Below are 21069 nucleotides of genomic sequence, written 5' to 3' on the forward strand. Positions count from 1 at the left end.
AGTCTCCATGTTAGAATTAAATCAAGAACCACTTTGAAAAGTCTTTCCAGGCTTCCTACAAAATACAGGCAGTAACTATCCAATTATTTAAAATTTAAAATTTCAGAAAAACATATTTTTAAATATTCTTGAGTTATACTGTGTTCTAAATTTGTGTGCAGAGAATTTGTTAAATTTTTAGGACTTATGGTAACACAACACTTAGAGCCCTAGATTTTAAAATGGTTGCAAGATGTCAGACAGTAGGGGAAGTTCATGATGCCAAATATTAAGAACTGATTGTATTACCTTGCAAAGGTTTTTCAGTGCATAGCGCAAACTTGCTCATATTTATTCTCAGTTTTTTTCTGTTCTTAGTTTATCTGGACCAAGGTGTAGTGGTTGTAGAGGTGGACATAGAGCTGTAGTCTGAATTCTATTAAGAGAGAAAATACTTTTTGGGAAGGAGGACTAATATGTAATTTTAATTTTTTAAAACTTTTACTTGTGAAAATTATTTCTTTAAGCAAAAGAAAACCAATTAAAAATTTTCAACATAGGAACATTTATTTAAAATTATATCTGTAAATACATATATGTGTTTATTTAGCCTGTGATACTGAGAGATACATGGTTAGTAAAAAATTGGTTTAACCTTGATATGAAATTTAATTATTTTTTAAAGAAATATTTTTAAGGAAATAATAAGGATTTACTTATTGTACAGGATATATATAATATACATATTATATGATGATTTACATGGAAATCCTCATACAATTGAATAGTTATAGAGAGTTAAAATTCGTGTACATAATGTTAAATACTTTGAAAATATTGAATGAAGGTACTATTCTAGTAGTAGCCACTAGGGGGAGCAAGTAGGTGGGAATTTGAACGATTTTTCTGAAGTGTAACAGTACAGGCCACCAGTATTTGATAATTTCTAGTTTCTGTGATTACACAGTACTTTTACAAGTTATAATATTTCTCAGATGTAGAAAATTAATCATTTTTTTGTTATTTGATTGAGCAGTGTGATTTTTTTAAAGTTTTTATTTTAAGAACAAATCATCTAGTTTGCTATTAGAGATTTACTTACATGAATTTTAATCTCATGTTACTAGTGAAGACCAAAGCTATTCACTGTACCGATAAAACATAGTTCTGCTATGAAGTAAGCTGAAAATAATAGAGCTGAGCATTCTGATTTAGAAACTCAATTTTTTTCCTTCTTATACCTTCTACATAGTTGGCTGTTCTGTTTAGCCTAGGAAACTATTTTTAAGCTTTTGTTTCAGAATTGTATATTTGGCTAAAAGTGAGGACTCCCCCACCACCCCATAAAGAGACCATAAAGAGTAGATATAAGGGTTATGTTTGTAAATTTAAAAGCAACAAAAGTTGCTTTTAAATTTTGTTTGATAACCTGTTTTAAGTATTCCAAAGATAAATGTATGAGCTTTCTGTTGATTTAATAATGCTTGGAATTTGGTTGAAGTCCAGTCATTTCGATTTTTTGAAAGTGTGATTTGATAGTTTAAGAAGCAATTATAAATATGAGGTCCAATGATTGAATGAATGTTTTAATGAAAGACTGAATAAATAATAAAGGTAAATATCATAGTAATAATAAGTTATTTTTATGAAAACAGTATACCTTAAGTGTTGTCTCCAGAATATTTCAGTGTTACAGAAAACAGCAAATTATTGTATATTATAATCTAGCATAAATACATAATTTTGGTCCTAATATGATTTTGTAAGAATGTGTGATAGAGATGTGTTGTAATTTAAATTTCATGATATTTGTATGTTTGTAAATATAATGCTGCTGAGGCTTTAAGTCTGTATATACCAATTGTGGTTAATCTCCTGATAAACGAAGCACATGTGTCTAGCCTTAAAAAAATTCTTTATTAAAAGTTTCTCAGGTATTATAGTTTTTTTGTTAAAAAGAAAGTAAAATTGAAATATCCATTTCTCCTTTTATCAAATGATGAAATTATTATCCAGTTATTGCCTACTGTATTTTAATTCTTGAAAAGTGAGACCAGGACAAGAAAGTTAAAATATTGTAAGCAAAATTGTTTAGCATTTTTACATTTTCAGAATAGAAATGGCTTTGATTTATCTCTTACAATTCTTTTTTGATGGTGATATTTTCAAGTTATTAATGTGGATATATATCTTGTGGATTAAAGTTCACAGGGAGAACGTTACTATAAAATGCTGTTCAGTACACACACAAACACACTTAACACAGTTTTTATCATTTGGCTTTTAAAAGTGTTGATATTCGTAGCCTATTGGAGCAGTCCTAGGTTTGAGTGGTGCCTTAATAGAAAAACTTCTACACTTTAATTTTGAGACGTAGTTTATAAAACTGCTTCATTGGTGACTTTAACATTGAGAGGTAAAGGTACCAAGAAAGACTTGAGATTTTTACAAACATATTTTTTTGTTTAATGCTATCTGATTTCATTCTTAATTAAAATAAGAATTTATGGCTATGATTAAGAAGAGTTAATGTTGAGATGTAGTAGGGCCTGGTGAACTTGTTCTGTCTTAATTTTGGAATGCAGTGCTTACACATGTCTTTAAAATGTTTGCCTTTTGTGATTATTAAATAATAGGCTATTGAGTTGTGTGTGAAATTGAGGAAATCTCAGGATCTTTGATAGATTTTTAAAACGTGGATCTTTGAATTCTTGACCCCTGAGTTGCTATTCTGTGATTGTTGCTACGTTTATTTGATTTATCTATGCCCTGCACACACATGTAGTGGCAATCGTTTGTTACTACATATTAATATAGCTTGGAAGCACATTAGTTACACTTATATTTAATTTTTTGGCCTTGTATTTCCGTTTGTGGATATTTTTGTATCAAAATATTATTTCACTTTTTACGTGATCATGCCTTAGGTTTGATCATTAAGAATCAGTCTGTTACCTAAAATAAAAGCTCACTATTTTAAACAGAAGAATTTTTAGCAACTATTGATATCTCTTTGTTTAAAGTTGTATTCATGGACACTGTAATAACGTGACTACTGTGGTGGTATGCTGTGCATAAACTCACTACCTTATGTGATCCTGTGCTAATGCTTGCCTTTTAGTATCTTCTTGTAGGTCAGTAGTACTTAAAATTTGTTGATGCTCTCAGGTTGTGTTCATTATTTTTGTGTAAGGAGATGGATATTGGAGGGAGGGTTTCATTTCTAAAAGGGATATTGGAGGGAGGGTTTCTGTTTCTTATAACAATATATTAAGATTTTGTTTTAAGAGGACTTAGATAAAAAGCTCTTAATTTGAAGATCATACTTGGTTGTATTTAATATGATTTTACTGCATTGTCTCTTTTAATAGCCATTTTTAAGAGAGCACTTTAATATACTAAATAAGGATTCAATATGACCTAATTTGATAGAGAATTACTATGTTTTCTGTAAAGGGCTACAGATTTTTTTTTTTTTTTAGTTTAATTTCTCAAAGAATCCTTTAAGCACATCTTATTACTATTTGCCTTTTCCCTCATGTGTCTATATTCCATAATTATTCGAGGCTACTTATTTAGCTGAATAGAGCAGTGACAGTTTGTCTTCTAAACAATGACAAATTTTAAAATCATGTATTTAGAAACCCTTTCATAGTTTCAAAGGCAGTGAACTGTATGAACTTGTTTATCAGGTAATAGTGCGTCCAGGGCTATAAAAAGGTAACACATTTAAATGAATATCATACACAAGATATCAACGTACCTTCCTTGGTCAGGCCATTTATGTGGAGAGGATTATGCCCACTGAAAATACTTTTGGCACGCCATCACTTCAGCAAAAAAGATGCTATCGAACATGCGCACATCCCCCAACAGTCTGCCTCCTGCGATTGCTTTTCACAGTATCCAAAGTGTCCATCTGTCTGCTTCTCTTCGAGTTACCCTTCTCGTTCATATGGGTCCTAGTCTTCTGAGATTTTCCCTTTCTTTCATTTTCTCTCTCTTTTGTTAAACAAAAGAGCTGTAGTTGTCCGTTCTATTTGGAACACTGTTGACTCTTCCCGACAGTTGATGCATTGAAGCTTTTTACATCTGCTGTTTTCCTGGCTGGACAATGCAGTGCTGTGTTCTCTTCTCAGTATCCATATTTCTGGTAATAACACTGAGCTGCAATGTAAAGAAGCCAGAGCTAGAATGTAGTGCTTCGATTGTACTGGAAAAGGATAGGATTTACCTCTCTTCTTTCGTTGTTGCCTGGCAGCTGCAGGAAGGATTTTGAGCAGTTTTACTGGGGTTTTAGTCTATAATATGAAATCCACGGTTCCTCAGCTGCTGCACAGGGAGGCAGCAGTTTAAATGTGGGCTTGACAGATGCTCTCTCTGACAGAGCAGAATTTAACGTCACTGCTTGGCTGAATCCCACGTGATTGTTTGCATTCATTTTGACTAAAAACCTAAGGTAGGGAGAAGCTTAGAGATTTTACTTCCATGTGATAAATTATGTATATTCAGTACAAGTATAGTGATGAGTGAATAATATGAAAATGGGATGATTGTGAAATATATAGTTATGATTTTATTTTTCCAGCTTATTTCTTTTTATACTTTCTGCTTAAGCACAGGCTTTCTAAATGTCTTTTGTGTTAGATGTTGGTTTTCATGTTTCTTACATGCTTTTGTAGGGTGTAAGTAATATATAAGCTTTTACATGTAAGTTGATGTAAGTTAACTCCTTTAGTTCTGTCCTCTTGAAGTTTTTTTCCCCCCTCAAATTGCTCTGATTTTACTAATATCTCAGTAAGACTCATAGAACATTTATCTTTTATCTGTAACTTAGACTCCTCTCACCCCCCTGTTTTCTAGGGTTTATATAAATTGTCTGCCATGGATTGCTTTACTGATGCGTGATGTGATACAGCCCAATTCTTTTTTGCTCTTATGTGGTTTCTGGTGTTTTTGAAGGCAGTAAACTTTATTTTTAATCACTTTTAAATGTCAGCATTTATTTTTTATTTTCTTAGCACACTTGTGCAGGATCTTCTTGGTAAAGAATGAGATATTACTAATTATGTTTACCTATCCTAATATTTCAGGATGAATTAGTAACTTGTCAAGCAGATTTTGTAAGCACTATCTACTCACTCTTGAAATCTTTCTTAGTATGGTTAGTCTCCTGGACACTTTGGCACCTTGCTTCTTTTTCCTTGCTTTTTTTCTGCAGAGCACAGGAGCAGTGTTTTGTTTGTTTGTTAGTTTTTTAATTACCTTAATTATCAATTTTTCCTCTGAGATTCTAGGGATAGTAGTTAACTCCTAGAAATTTATAGTTTTGGCACTCAAGCTATCTATTTATGGTTATAGATAGTCTTCATCTCACTTGTCTCCCCCAATAACGTTTGTTATTTGAAATGAATATCGATTTATATTTTCTCTAATATTTTTGTCCTCATTATATTTTTGAGTTTTGCTGATGAAATGTGCTTTGTAGTTTTAGGAACCCCCTGACTCTCTTTTTAGGAGTGTATGTGACTTTCCTAGAAATGTTAGAAGGGAAAAAATGAATTTTATAAATGGGAAACCTAAGGCCTAAAGCATTGGCTTTGCTAGTTAAGTTTAAAACATTGGCTTTTGCTAGTTGAGAAGGAGAGAATTAAAACCCAGGTGTCTTAGCCTTTAGTCCTTATATCCACCCATACTACAGTGCTTACTACTTTTTTTTTTTTTTAATTAGGTAACAGTAATGCTTAAGAATCTACCTAAAATAACTTATTTTCCAAAAGTATAGGTGGATTTTTGTAGATTGGTTTTTGTAGATTTGTTGGTGATTTCTTATATAGGATTTGACTATGATGCTAGCAGCAATGACCATTTATTGTTTACCCCAAATTGGATTGTGTGCTAAGCCTATCTGAGCTGTTATGTAAATGACCTTTTTTCTCATAATAGTTATTTTATTGTAATACCGATTGTAAAGTTGATGAACCAATGCCTAGAGTTGTTAATTAGCCCAAATATCAGCTAATTAATGATGAGAAAGTGGCCAAGCTGGGAATTTAAGCAAGAGTATCTAAGTTCTTATGCTCTGTTCTTAAATATTATACTACATGGCACAACCGGAGAAATTGTAGGGATTTTTTTTTTCTAACTCTGTTATAGCATACCCAGGAATCATTAATAGAATTATAAACAGATATTTATATTTTTACTTTATCCGCTTTTCAACAAATACATAATTGGTAAACTACTATGTACCAACATTTACTTTTAGGCACAGCTTATTAAATGTTGGGAATACAAAGATGATTTAGGCATGTTTTCTACCCTGCAGGGAAGGATAAAACAATTATTTTTGCCAATTCTTTTGACTGGACTCTTTGATGTCCCACTGGATTTATTATGGATCTTGATTGTTAAGAGAGCTCCATCAGTAACCTACTCACTAGTGGTTCCCTGCAGTATTGGGTTGATACCCTGAATTTCTCAACTATGCTTGCTATGGTGCAAGTTACACAAGAGACTTCTAAAAATTACTAACAAAAGATTCCTGTTTATTTAACCAGAATTTATTTCAGACTTTTAAGTACATCTGTAACCTGTTTCTTAAGTTTAAGTTAAGGTGGTTAAGAACTTTACATAAAGTACAGAAAAACAGAGTAGACAATGAGATAAAAGTTTTTTTAGTGACGTTTTCTAGCAACCTGTGTATTTCCAGTCAAGAGAAACTGTAAAGATCTTGGGACAGGCAGGCTCGTAGAAGTTCTTCCTTTAGTCTAGTTTCTTTTAACATGAATTTCATGGTTAAACTAACTGAGTAAATGTGACAGGTTTCTTTGTCAGACTCAGCAAACTGGCAGCTATTTTGTTAAGTTTTATAGTTATAAACAGCTTGTAATTGTTACTTGCATATGTCTACTTTTTAATGGAAAAACAAGTAGCCTTTATTATGTGCATTATGACCAGAACTGTTGAGGCTGGTGTTAGGATTTTCCTGGGCATGTCTAGAGTATCCCTCAAGGAGCTAGAATTTAAAGACAGGATGCGGGGGCGGGGGTGTCGGTACAGGGATCGAACCTTGTTGTCAGCACCACGCTCTAACCACCTGAGCTAATGGGCCAGACCTAAAGACAGGATTTGCAATGCCTCCTAATTCTTAGTTTTTAGTGAGTATAGAAATAATTATTCCTTTGTTTAGGTAGTTAATAGTTTTTGAGCGATGATTACATGACTAATTGGGTGTAAATCTACTGTTCTCTTTATCTAATAGTAACTCATGGAGTTATATCATCTATTATCTCTGTATATAAATTCAGCTGTATGTCCTGGGTAAAAAAGATTGAGAGAGAGAGGAGCAGGGGGAGAACACTTCAACTAGGGCGGGTGATTTCCATTTAATGCGCATGAGCAGATATCCTTGAGAAGGGAGATGTGAATCTGGTCTTCCCTACATTGGTCTCCATTCCTGTTTGTGCTTTAGTATGATCGGTCGGCCCCTATATGGAAGCTATTTATTTCAGCTGGTGCTCACCAGAAGAACTTGCTATCTTTTCCAGTGCTGGACAAAAATCCCGATGTTTTAGATCAGGTGTAATTTATATCACTGTCATTTGTCACAGTTATTTAGAGACCAATTTTAGTTTTATTGAGATCAGTAAACAATTGTGCATAGTGATGTTTCCTTGGAGTTGATATCTCTTGACTGTTTTGATTTAAAAACAGATGCAGTTATTTTCATTACATAAAAGATTTGGACACATGGTTTATTTTTGGCTATTTAATATTAGTAAATAGTTTTCTCTTTTTGAAGAAAAATTGTTTATTAGAAACTTATTATTGGGCAGGCTGGTTAGCTCAGTTGTTTAGAGTGCAGCCTTGTAACACCAAGGTCATGGGTTCGGATCCCCATACCGACTAGCCGCCAAACAAAACAAAACAAACAATAGATGATTTATGAACCAGTTTTACTTTTCTTTGAACTCACAAAGCAGGAACTACCCTGTTTGCAAATTAGCAATCTCAGAATGACCACAAGTGTCAGTGTCTGCCTGCCTTATTTTCTCCTTTAGTTTTTACCAATTTGTGCACAGAAACTCACATTGTTTAAGAATTTATTTTGACTTGAAAACAAAGCTAAATGTAAGTGTCTCTTTCCTAACTGATTATAGACACCTTAAAAAAAAAAAAAAAACTCATACAAACTATTAATAATTCTAAGGGAAAATTAAGCATTGAAAATCAGTAGTGATTTGGCCAATACTTTTATAATACTTATGTATTTTTTGGTTTTTCAGTAACGTAGTTCTTTTAGTCAGGGATAATCTTGGTTCTCAGTGGGGGTAGTACTGTTTTCTGGGAGGTGTTCTAGAAGTTTGTGAGGGTGTTTCTGGTTAACAGAATAATTGAAGGGCATCTAGTGAGTTGGGGCTGGGGTAGATGGTAGTCCTGTAGTGCATGGGACAGTCTTTGTAAACAACAAAGACTAGTTCTGTGTGCTGCAGGACTTCTAAGTGTCCCATTGGCTATCTGTGTAGGTGAACGACTTTTATAGCTAAATGAATCTAAAACATAATTGAAATATAAAGTATATTTTTACAGTTTTAACATGCACTGAGTTTTCTAGGAATGTAACTATAGCGTACATCAAGAGAAACTTGTGTTTTACTTTGTTCCGAACTTTGCCAGTAGTTCACCATTTCGAAAAATCATGTTGCTTGTAGCATGATGCTCACGGTAATTGAATCGCTGGTACAATATACCAGTCTGTGGGCATTTGTAATTGTAATTCTGTATGATTTTATGTATAGGCATTAGTATCTGGTTAGTTCGTTATATGTTCTTGTGTAAACATGGCTGAGAGTTACATATTGAAATACATATTTTTATCATGCATTCTTTTATTTTTTTATTTTTATTTTTATTTTTTATGTAAAAGATGACCGGTAAGGGGATCTTAACCCTTGACTTGGTGTTGTCAGCACCACGCTCACCCAGTGAGCAACCGGCCATCCCTATATGGGATCTGAACCTGTGGCCTTGGTGTTATCAGCACCACACTCTCCCGAGTGAGCCACAGGCCGGCCCATCATGCATTCTTTTAAAAATTTCTCCTTTGTGTTAGCATGTTGATTTTTTAAAATAAAATGCATAGGTTGGTTATATTACCTATGCACTTCATTGCAGGAAGTTAGAGAGGTCAGTGTAAAGTATTTCTTATATAAAGGGGATATGTTGAATTCGATAGGGCTGTGAAGCCCACTGGGTCAGCATCTTGGAATAAATTATTTTAGGCACCTTACTCCTTACTCCCTACAAACCCAACACACATTGCTGGTATTTAACATTTTTAATATTATTAATTTGTTGCAAAGTATAACAAACTGTTTAGAAATTCAGATAGATGTAAAATAATGGAACTTGAAACTCCACTAAAACTTTCCTAAAAAGCATAGTTATCCACATATAAATTATTAGTATCAGAAAATAATTCTTATTTTAATAGCTGAAGTAGATTAGAAAAGAAGGCAAGTGCTGGAAGTAAATAGAATGTTTTTCCCAAAGGGGTTTTTTGAAGGAAGAAGCGAACACTGAGCACACTTTATTCCAAATTCATGTAGTTATATACAATATGATTGTTATATGGTCTGATTGGAAATAGGGACTTTTAGTACGAAGAAACTTTACAAAATTTCATTTATAGGATTAGGATTATACAAAGGTTATAGAATTATACGAAGGGGTAATGTTTGACGTTAGGGCTTGATTTTTTTTCCCCTCACCTTCTTAGATTGTGTAAGGGGTTCATTTACATTCAGCAAATACATTGAGTGTGTTTTGTATGCAAGTTAGAGAGGGATGTGAGGTACATCATTCAGTTCCTTTTTTTACAAGGAACTGATAGCCTTGATGGATATATAGGTCATATAAACATAGCAAAATAACTGGAAGTAAATATTATGTTATATAGGTATTTAATTTTTTTTCCTTCTTGTATAAGCTGTCTTCTGCAGTTCATCATGGCATCACTCAGTTTCACTGAGTTTTGATAATTTTGGTCTTTTCAGTGTATTTGGTTTGTATTACATTTTTATCCTTTTAATTTCTCATGCAGTTGCAATATTTTTTATCCACTTCAAATAAATAAGATGAGGTTTCACAGATAACATAGTAGCTAAGTTTTAAAAAGCCAAAATTAAAAAAATGAAAATTTTTGTATTTCTGTTTGTACCGCACATTTTCATCTCCTTGCTTATTTACTTATTAACATTGAATCTATTTTCTTTTTTATTAATTTCCTCATAGTTAACTTTGACTTCTATCTATGCTTCCTCTAACTTTTCACAGAATTTATAGTTATTAATATCTCTAAGAATTTATAATGTTCCAGAAGATTTTAGGTAACTTTTAATTTTTGTATTTTTCATGGTGGTGGTCGTGGTGGTAGTGTAGTGTGTGAGTGGTTTCAGGTAGTTAAGTTCAGACTTGTGTGTGTTTTAGTGTAGCTTCTTCAGTCAATATATTGAATCATATTTAATGTTTTCTTTTAAAGTTTTCAGTATTATTTCCCTTTCTACCTGTATTGCCAGTAACTATAATTCTGTTATTCTCTAAACCACCAAATTAATACCTAATTTTAAACACATACCCATTGACAGAAGGAGCAGGGCAGAGGGATACTATGTTTTTATTCACATGGAACAACAGAAGAGTGAGTTTATGTGGCTATACCATTATACCATCTTCTTTGAAGAAATCCATATTGGATTATGTCTTCAAACTTAGTCAGTTATTTGGACATTCAGGTTGTACTGTAATGGTAGTGTTCCTAGCGCAAAGGTGTCACTTACATTTGAATAATGGAATTTCATAGCAGAATTGGACCTTTGAGGTCATCTAAAAATCTATTTTCCTCATTTTGCAGATGAGGTAATCACAGCCTCTGAGAGGTTGTGATTTTCTAAGTTCCACACTTAATGTGATAGAGCCAGAGCTAGAACCTAGATCTCAAGACTTTTAAATCTAGTTTCTTTGCACTGATTAACACTGCCTCTAGTTACATCATTTGTTCTTTTAGTCCATGGCCATAAACTACACAAATTATCCTGTGGACCATCCACCTTACCCGTGTTTCTCTGCCACCATAAAAATAATTTTCCCAGTTTTGAGTGAAGAAAGATAGTACTTTTATTAAACCTCAGTGAGACGTATAAAAGAATTTCATTCATTAGTTCCAGAAGAAATGAAATCATTAGAGACTTTGATATTAAAGATCAGTGTACATGCTTTGGGTTGTTGCTAGTTGCAGTTCTGTGATAAAATATTTCAACTGCATTGGTATGGATGTCATTTTTTAATCAGTAGATAAATAAATGAAAGAAAAAAAAAGAATTTTTAAAATATGCCAGAGTACTTTTTAAAGATTTTGTATTCTTTCTAGCTTTCTTTTCCTTTCTTGACCCAAATTTTAATTGCTGGATTAGTCTGAGTTCTTCAGAGAAACAGAACCAATAGGATCTGTTTACTATTTATGTAATAAATCTCTTTATAAATGTATAAAATTAGTACATTACTATATTACACACACACACACACACATTTATTATAAGGAATTGGCTCACACAGTTATGGAGGCTGAGAAGTCCCAGGATCTGCAGTCTGCAAGCTAAGAATGCATTCTCCTGCCCTACCTTTCTGTTCTATTCAGGTCTTCAGTAGATTGGATTAGAATTGGCAATCTGCTTTACTCAGTCTACTGATTGAAATTTTAATCTCCACCAGAAATACCCTCACGGATACACCCAGAATGTTTAATCAAACATCTGGGTGCCCCATGGCATGGTCATGTTGACATAAAATTAACCATCATAATTGTCTTCATCCATCTTACTGCCAGGTAGAGGAATGTACTCCTGACTCAGTGACATGTGTAAAAACTGTTATATGTTAGCATGCCAAATATTTTAGAATGTGTTTAGTGAATTTGTGGAGCTAAGATTTTCATGATTCCCCTATTCTGTTTTAAACAATTTTTATCTAACTTTATTTATACTTCTCTCTCTTTTTATGTGATTCATTTATTTCTGAACCAGTTTAATTTTTAGTGAAGAAAGCAGTCTAAAGAATGATGAATGGAAGACTGATATTAATTTTGGTTTCTAATCAATGAATAACTTGCTTCTTTATAATGTTACCCATTACCGCACTGTATTCTAATTTTGTCTGCGACTATAAAGAAAATGAGAATATATTCCCAGGTCAGAGTTTTAATTACTGTGAGATTTGGGTTTGAATAGTATTTTTCTGTTTCTTTAATTGAGATTAAAATACTTATTTTAGTGTAGGCTTTTTGTGTTTCAGGTAGCAGAAACCCACACAAGTCAGCTTAAATAAAAAGAAGAAATACATTATAATGCTATAGGAATATTTCCTAGAACTGCAAGACTGAGAAGTGTAACTTGGCCTTTAAAAGGTCACAGTGAAAAATTGGAAAACTGTCAGGAGTTAAGGAAGCTTTTCTCCATTTCTGTCTTGTGCCACATGGTTACTTGTCACTTTTTCTGCACCTGCACACCAACCAATTTTCTGACCCATTGTGTACATAGTCATCCTCATAGCCAGCAAGGCTACAAGTAAATGTAGTGCAGCATATCTCAGTATGAATTTCAAATTCCCAGGGAGAGAAAATCTCATTGGGTAGGCTTAGTTCATATGTTTGTCCCTAGTAGGTAGGGTCTTGCACTTTTGAGAAAGGGGGAAATTGTGCTCTAAGCAGACATCCCTCAAAGAGTCTATTACAATGTATAATTGGACTTTGTTTATTCTTTTAAGTGTATTTTGTGCTTATTCTTTAAATTTTTTTTTTTTTTTTTGGCAAACGTATGCAAAATTTACTATCGTAAAACATTTTTAACGATACAATTCAGTGGCATTAACTACATTCACAGTAATGTGCAACCATTACTATAGTTCATCTTCAGAACTTTTTCATCAATTCCAAACTGAAACTCTCTAGCCATTAACCAGTAACTCCTCATTCCCTCCTGCTCACAGCTTCTGGTAACCACTATTCTACATACTGTCTCTGAATCTGACTACTCTAGGTATCTCAAATTAGTGGAATCATACAATATTTGTCTTTTTGTGTCTAGATTATTTTATTTAGCATAGTGTTTTAAAAAGGTTCGTCCATGTTGTAACATGTATTAGAATTACATTCTTTGTTAAGGCTGAATGACCGTTTCATTGTATGCATTGTTTTGTTTGTCATTCATTTGTTGATGTTGATATTTGGGTTCTTTTCCACTTTTTGGCTATTGTGAATAATGCTGCTATGAGCATGAGTGTATAAACGTCTGTTCAAGTCCCTGCTTTCAGTTCTTTTGGATATATACTCAAGAGCAGAATTGCTAGATCATATGGTAATTCTTTGTTTAATTTTTTGAGGTATTGCCCTACTGCTTTCACAGTGGCTGCAGCATTTTACGTTCCTACCAGCCATGCACAAGAGTTCCCATTTCTCCGTCTTCCCACCTATACTTGTTATTTTCTTGTGTTTTTTCTTTGTGTTATGTTGTTTTGTTCATATGTTTTGATAATAACCATCCTAATAGGTTTAAAGTAGTGTATAATGGTTTTTTGATTTGCATTTCCCTAATGATTAGTGATGTTGAGCATATTTTCATGAGCTTAATGGCCATCTGTATATCTTCTCTGGAGAAATGTGTATGAAAGTTTTTTCTCCATTTTTGAATTGGGTTGTTTGTTGTTGTTGAGTTGTAGAAGTTCTTTATATATTCTGGCTGTTAATTTTTTATCAGATATGTGATTTGCAAACATTTTTTCCCATTCTGTGGGTTACCTTTTTACTGTGTTGATCAGTGTCCTTTGATGCATAGTATTTTTCAATTTTGAAATCCAGATTGTCTGTTTGTTCTTTTGTTGTCTGTACTTTTGGTTTTATATCCAAGTTATCAATGCCAAATTCAGTGTCATGAATCTTTTCCTCTATGTTTTCATCTAAGAGTTTTATAATTTTAGCTTTTAAATTTAAGCCTTTGACTCATTTTGAGTTAATTTTTGTAAATGGTTTAAGTTAATGGTGTAACTTAATGGAGTTTTATTTTCTTAATCATGAAAGGGTGTTGAATTTTGTTAAATGCTTTTTTTCTGCATCCATTCAGATGATCATGAGGATTTTTCCTCTTTATTCTGTGAATGTGGTATATTACATTGATTTTTATATGTTGAACCATCCTTGCATTTAAGGAATAAATTCTATTTGGTCGTGGCGTATAATCCTTTTAATATGCTCCTGAATTTGGTTTGCTAGTTCTTTGCTTATTCTCATGCAGAGTGTTTCTTTGTGGAAAGAAGATGGATTAACAGTTATTAGTTTCACTTTGTTTGGGGTCCAGTATTAGTCCATTTCTGTTACTTATAACAAAATACACGGAACTGTGTTTTGTAAAGAAAACAAAATTTATTGCTTACAGTTTCGGAGGCTAGGAATTCCAAAGTCCAGGGAACATATCTGATGAGGGTCTCAATGGTGATGACAGTGACCCAAGGGTCTCACATGGCAGAAAATGGCAGAGCAGAGGGAGAGTAACTTCCTCATTCACTCTCCTTTTAAGGCCCTCCAAACCATGCCCATGACCACCATTTTTAATCTGTTCACTACAGCATGGTCCCACAATCTGATCACCTCTTCAGGGCCCCACCTTTCAGTACCATAATAGGATTTCCCATCCTCTTAACACTGTCACAGTGGGGGCACTGAGCTGAAAACATACACATACACACACACAGAGACAAACATATATGTTTGTTACGATAACTAAATAAATATGTAATTGTTTGTAATTTTAACTTTTATTTCATTTATTTATTTGTTTTTTACCTGTCTCTTCCATTAAGATGGCAAACCTCATGAAAGTAGAGATCATTTTGCTCTTGTTTATACTGTCACATTCCCAGTTTCTTATTTGGCACATAGTATGCTCTTGATAAATTTATGTGGAATGAATGAATGTTGTTTAATTCTCTTGATAATCCTGTATGAAAGTTATTTTTGCCATCTTGATTTAACAGATAAAAACAGTTTTCCCACTGTAACAGTGGTGAATCAGTGATTCTAAGGCAAATGGATTTGTTTTAATTAGCTAGTGTATGTTGACTGAACATTTGCCATTCACCTGGCTCTGTACCATCAAAGGAGTAATAAACAGTCTCTGACCTCAAGTAGCGGCAATGTGGTTGGAGGAAGCAGACAAGTAGATGGAGAATTATACTGTCATGTGCTGCATAATGACATTTTGGCCAATGATGGAACTGCATATACAATGTTGATTATAATAGAGCTGGAAAATGTCTATTGCCTAGTGATGTAACTGTTGTAAAGTCATAGTGCAGCACATTACTCATGTAGGAGTAATAGGCTATATACCATATAGCCTAGGTGTGTAGTAGGCTATTCTATCTAGGTTTGTGTGAGTTCGTTCTATGATGTTTGCACAATAGTATGGATTGAATTGTGTCCCCCCACCCTCCCAAAGTTTATTGTTGAAGACTTGGTCCCCACTGTGACAGTGTTAAGAGGGTGGGAAATCCTATTGTAGTAGTTGAAAGGTGGGGCCTTGGAGAGGTGATTGGATTGTGAGGACTGTACCCTTGTGAATGGATTGATCCTTTCTTGTAGTAATGGGAGTGGTTCTGGTGGCTTCAAACAGAGAGTAAATGAGGAGGTTAGTCTCTCTCTACTGCATCATTTTATGCCTGCATTGCTGTAAAGCTACCACCAAAGAGACTGTCCCAGATGTGTTCCCTGGACTTTGGACTCTTTCCCATCCTCTGAAATTGTAAGCAGTAAATTTCATTGTTTTGCAAATTACTCAGTTATGGGTATTTTGTTATAAGCAACAGAAACAGACTAATACACAATGAGAAAATTGACTGAGGATGACACATTTCTCAGAATGTATCCCTGTAGTTAAGTGACACATGACTGTATACCAAATGAGGTGTAATGGTCTTGAGTGTTTCCCAAAATTCGTGTGTTGAAACTTAATTTCCATTGTGGTGTTATTAAGAGTTGGGGCCTTTGGGGAAGTGAGAGCCTTAGGGCCTTTTGGGAAGCAGAGCCCTCAAGAATGGATTAGTGCCTTATAAAAGGACTGGGGGGAACTAGGTTAGGCCCTTTTTTTACTCTTCCATCTTCTTCCATGGAAGGACATGGTGTCCACTCCAGAGGATGCAACTAGGTACCATCTTGGAATCAAGATAGCAGTCCTTACCAGACTCTTAACCTACTAGCACTGTGATCTTGAACTTCCCAGCCTTTAGAACTGTGAGAAATAAATTTCTGTTATTTTTATATTACCCAGTCTGTGGTATTTTGTTATAGCAGCAAAAAACAGACTAAGACATGAGGGATTTGGTAGAGGTATACATGGAGAGGAACATTTGAATTATGGGAAGAGAGAGAATGAGGAAGGAGAGAATGTAAACTTTGCTGAGGGAAGTGTTCAAAGGAGAGGTAGTGAGGTGTAATAGTTAGGAGAGTAGGTTTTGGAGTCAGAAAGCTCAGATTTGTTTTGCTGCTTAGTAGCTGCATGACTGGAGTATGTCACTTGCTTTTTTTAGCTTAATTTTTCTCATCTGTAAAATAGGTATAACATCTACCTTCACCAGTTTGTTTTGAGGTTGGGTGATGAGAGAGAACATGAACCAGCCATTTAAGTAGTTATTACTTCTCTGGAGAGAGTTGCTGGACAGAGGGGTGAAAAGAGAAGGTTTATTTATTTTTAAATTCCAGAGCCCTTTATCTGTATGTTTAAAGGGAGGTAAGTGCAATGCTTTATCCATATGTTAACCATTTTCTGTGTTAGCAAACATTGTGGACATGTGACTCTGGGTTATAAGTCTAAAAAAAAAAAAATCATGCTTACTGTTTTTATTAAAGCGTTTCACTTCTGAAATCTTTTGTGTTTTTTAGCCTCAGTGTAATTTGTCCCCAGAGTTGCCATTTTCCTTTTCTACAAAAAGTTTTCCAAAATACTCTTTAGAAGGAAAAAAGGGGGGGGGGGGGCTCATTCAAATTACTTCAGAAATTCACATGCTTATTTAAACATTCTAATATTTGGGAATTCTAATTCTCAAATCCAGATTTTATAGGAATATGTTACTTCTCTATAAAGGCAAAAGCATGCAAGGGTACAATTCATATTTATTTTAATTTCTAAAACGTGACTTTTGCTCTCAGTAATACAAAAGTCAAAAAGGAAGATTATAAACTCCTAGAGTCTGTACATGTATATGTTTTCTTTATTAAGAATTTTCAATATTTTATTTGATGTAAGTAGAACTTTTCAAAATTAACTAAATATAGTGTATTCTTTTTCATACTGACACTTGCTATGATTGTTTTTGTGGTATTATATATTATGATATTTTTCCTACTTGTATAAGCAGCAAATACTGGTATTTTGTCCCCTAGTACCAGAAGATTTTAGATTATCTCATTCGCTAAAATAAGGCAAACAGGGATAGCTTGTAAACAGCACACTTTGTTTTGTCTTGTTATGCTAAGCAAATATGATTCTATCACAATTTCCCCCTTTCATTTTAATTCAGTTATTTCTTTTCCAGAATGCCTCATGTCTTGGTGAAATTGTAATGCTTCTAACTTTTCAGTGGAAAGCAGGTTTTCCTCTTCAGTTAGCACAAGTTGTCAGCTCTTTTGTTTTTGTGCTGATACCTTTCTTTTCTTGTCTGGGTAGTATTTTTTCCCCCAGTCCAAATATCTTTAAAAATACAGAACTGTCAGTCTATTTCATATTACTGTCAAATTAATACATTCCACATAAACTGCTTGTGTAGACTTCGAAAAACTACTTTACCTTTGTCTCTTCATCTTTAGGGTGGAGGGTGCTGGGATTGGGTTATTCTGAGTTCCCTTAGGCAATAACTTTTACAACTTTATTTCAAAATAATGGAGATCAGAATTGAATGTGCTTGTAGCTCTTAGGTAGTGTTGCCTAGGGTGTCCTAGAAATGGCCATAAACTAATGGCATCATTAGTAAGAATCTTCCTAGTTTTCTTTAGATAAGTTCGTTGTCCGCTGTTGTGTCATAGCTGTATAACTTTGTGTGTGTGTGTGTGTGTGTGTGTGTGTGTGTGTGTGTGTGTGTGTGTACTAACTGAAAAATTAAGCAAAGTTATAGTACAGTAACTTGGACAACTGAAATTTTCAATAAATTTGAGAAGACAAAATTAGATAAAATTCTTTTTTTTTTTTTGTAACTTACAAAAATTCTGCTCAGTTGCTTTAGGCCAAAAAAGGTGTATGTGGGGTGCAGGGAGTGGTGAGGTGGGGGATTTAAAAAATTTTTTTAATTGACATGTAATAATTGTACATATTTATGGGATACTGTGTGATATTTCAGTACATGCATGCAATGCGTAATGATCAAATCAGGTCAATTAACATACCCGTCACCTCAAACATTTATCATTTCTTTATGTTGAGAACATCCAGAATCTTCTCTTCTTGCTAATTGAAAGTATACAATAAATTGCTGGGTTTTTTTTTTTTTTTTAATTGCTGTTAATTATAGTTATACTGAAGTGGTATATAGAACACTAGATCTTATTGCTCCTGTCTAGCTGTGATTTTGTGTTTATTAACCAACCTCTCACTATCTCCAATTCCCCCTACCATTCCCCACTTCTGGTAACCACCATTCTACTTTCTACCTCCATGTGATCAACTTTTTTAGCTTCCATATATCTTATATTTAGAAAGCCCTAAGAGCTTCACCAAAATTCAGAACTGTTACACCAATTCAGTAAGTTGCAGGATACAAAATCAACATACAAAAATCAGTAGCATTTCTATACACCAACAAACAATGAGCTAGCAGGAAAAGAAACCAAGAAAGTAATCCCGTTTACAATAGCTACAAAAGAACCCTCCAAAACAAAAGCTAGAGATGAGGGATTATAATGGCTCATACAGTCAAGAAGTGTTGGGGATAAAGTAGGCTTTGCAGGCCACTAGAACTAGACAGTAGATAATATTATAAGGGGTGTGACATTCCACCTGTTTTCTCACATTTTAGCTTCAATTTCTCCTTCTACCGATGTGTTTTCTCCATGTGTCAAGAGACTTGATCATCAGTAATTCTCAGCTTATCTCCTCATAGCCTTGTAGGTTGAGGTCTTACCAGCTAGCTCTAGTTTATGAAAAATAATACTAGGTCTTGATTGACCTAATCTAGTACACATGTTTTGACTTAGTCTAGTACGTATACCAGAAAGGAGTGATTGGGTCATCAAGCAAAGATCGTTTACTGGACAAACAGAAAACACCCGTTATTGGCATTTAAAGAGATCAAGATTTGAACTTATTCAAAAGTAGACCAAAAAGTCCTAGGGATCATAATTTTAAAGATTTTTTTCGTATTACTTATATATGCTTGCACCTTTTGCCTGACGCACGTTATAACAACCATACTCTCTTTGTTCATATATTATAGGTGTGTTTCAGTAGTTAGTTGGATTAGTTTTGATTTGGGTAGTTCTCTTTATGTGCACAAAATGCTGTATTGAACTTAGTTCATTCTGTTCCAAAAGAAGAAGGGCTTTCATTTGGATCCAAACAGCCTTATAGTCAAATGTAGACAGAAGGTATCTGCATATGTATGAGCTCATTGTTGTTTTTCCTGTGTTTTTAAATTTTTTTTCTCTCTTTCTGTTTGTACTTAGACCACACCCTAATGAGTCAGTATTTACATACTAAAATCGATAAGTAATATGATTAAAGTTAACTCTTGTTATTTTATTATATAATGTCTAGTTGATTCCTCTTCCTGCAGGAACTTGGGAAAAGGGCTAATATTCCTTTAATTTGACTCCTATTTAATGATTATTCCTTGGCTCTGATTCTTTAAAATCTAGATTCGGTTCAGTTCAGCCAACATTGTTTGTACTATGTTCCTACTTATGCTCTCAGCACTGGGATTATAAAGAAGAATAGAAAGTTATTTTCCCCAGCATGAACTTACAGACAAATATGAGAAAATTTCACTACATTATAATGATGTTAATTATTTAATTTGCTCTCCACCTTAATTATGATTCACTTTTTTTTTTTTTTACATTTAATGTTTTCCTTGAATATAATTTACTTGGAGAAAGATGACCTTATCATAAGTGGGCTTGATGAATTTTCTTAAACTGAATATGTCTGTGAAACCAGCATCCAGAATGATTGTTTTAGATACACCAATATATAACTAAATGCATAATAGTGAGAATATTGGAAAAGGATATTTTGCTTTTGTGTGTGTGTGTGTGTGTGTATGTTGTTACTTCAGGGAGTTTTTGCTAGTTGTTGCTGTGACTACTCTTTCTTTTAATAAGGGATGGTTTCTGTGACATTCTAACTGAATGCTAGAATACCACTGTATTGAATGAAGTGAAAGCATTTTCTCTTTCTCTTGGTGTTAATTTTTGCAGTCATTTATTTAAAAAGAAAAAAATGCAGTGGGATAGCCTGCTATTCCAGATGATTTTACCATGTAAAATTTCAAATTTTGAAGAGAATATGGTATAATTAAAATAAACATTATTGAACATTATTTCTTTGGAAATGTTTCTTGTGATGCTTATACTGGTTTTTATTATTATGGGGTTCATGTAACTCCTCTGATATTTGTCATACTTCATTCTGTTGAGTACTTCTAGAGTAAAATCTTTATGAATTCATAGTTGTTATGGAATTTACATTTGTAGCTTTCTGTGAAGAGAAATGTGTTATGAAAAATTAGTGTGAATATGATTGAAACTATTGCACTAGAAACAGACTTTTTAAGTATCAAACATTTCATAGGCATCTATTCCTGAGTATGTAATTGATATATTTCAACATTTAGCATATTTCCTTGTACATATTACATGCTCAGTAATTGAAATTCATTATTTAGATTTTAAGATATTCTTATCCGGTTTTAATTCAAATATAACAAATCCTCCCAATGTGAATATTTTGAAGACATTTAATTATTTGTGTGTGTGTTTTTAATCACCTCAAAGTA

General features: G+C 33.5%; 1 protein-coding gene across 1 annotated transcript in view; it reads left to right on the forward strand.

The window, feature by feature from the left end:
* CDC73 (cell division cycle 73) overlaps positions 1 to 21069 on the forward strand; it is a 103286-nt gene that overhangs the window by 48980 nt on the left and 33237 nt on the right. The window lies entirely within an intron of this gene.

This window comes from Cynocephalus volans, chromosome 8 (genome assembly GCF_027409185.1).
Source record: "Cynocephalus volans isolate mCynVol1 chromosome 8, mCynVol1.pri, whole genome shotgun sequence".
Classification (NCBI taxonomy): Eukaryota; Metazoa; Chordata; class Mammalia; order Dermoptera; family Cynocephalidae; genus Cynocephalus; species Cynocephalus volans.